Source organism: Morone saxatilis, unplaced genomic scaffold, assembly GCF_004916995.1.
Source record: "Morone saxatilis isolate NCDOM2014 unplaced genomic scaffold, NCSU_SB_2.0 Contig1, whole genome shotgun sequence".
Classification (NCBI taxonomy): Eukaryota; Metazoa; Chordata; class Actinopteri; family Moronidae; genus Morone; species Morone saxatilis.
The window spans coordinates 139601-140754 of NW_023339651.1; positions in this window are offsets into that span (position 1 = coordinate 139601).

Sequence of the window (1154 nt, forward strand, 5' to 3'; positions counted from 1 at the left end):
CTACAATATGTGTGAATAACGGAAAATTGTTATTTTAATATGAGTTTTATTATTATTTTATATAAAGTAACTTGAAAAAATTGATGGTGAGTAATTGGTCGCGTTTGGCCGCGTCGGGGTAGCAGAGACACCTGAAAGCATCAATCAGCGAAGAGAAGTTTGTTAGGGAGAGAAGTTCCACAGAGCCTGTTGTAGGTGGGAAACACGTGCAGCCTGCATAATGCCTCCACTGTGTTAGCGGCTGCTCTCACTGCGGACACGACCAGACAGGAGTGATACTCTCCAGAGGTCGGCCTCCCACTTCCTGTCATCTGAATGGAGCCAAAGGGAGCTGATAGAGGGCCGAGTGCTGTGAGGAGAGCTAATTTAAAACACCATCTGTTGTACGTTTACAGGAGCGTGAGAAATGCTGATCAGTGAGAAAGCCAGGAGGCGGGAGAGGGAGGAAGAGGTATGGGGATTGGGACGGAGGAGGAGGAGGGAGGGGAGGGGGGGGAGGAGGAGGAGGAGGAGGGTGAATAAACAGCTGTGACTTTGCAGATGTCAATGAACTCTCTGTTTAAGACTAAACACACTGCTGTCTATTCACTATTCATTAGTCTTAAAATACACACACACACACAGCTTTAACAGTTGATGAGTGTTTATGACGTCCTACAGAAAACACATCTTACAGTTAATTTAATTTATTATAAAGGAAAATCTCTTTAGAGCATAAAATACAGAATACTGTGTACTGTAAACAATATCCCTGTTTATAGTAAACAATGTAAACAATGTAAACAATAGTGTACAGTATTCTGTATTGTACATACTAGTGTAACTCACATTGTTTGTATCTGGTACGATGTAGATTTTAGTTAGTTAACAGTGTGTGTGTGTGAGTGTGTATGTGTGTGTGTGTGTGTTTGTTTTCTATCTTAAATCTTCACTCAGTCAGAGGTAAACAGGAAGTAACACACACACACACAGTCTAATGACAGGAAGTGGTCATGTGACCCAGTTTGTCTGCAGGAAGTTGAACATTAAACGATGTGTGTGTGCAGACGAGCTGATTACAGTCGGAGAGGTTTCTGATCTCAGTGCAGAGACTGAAGTTCCACAGGATCAATTATCCATCAATACAGCTTCACTGTTAGCCTAGCTTAGCACAA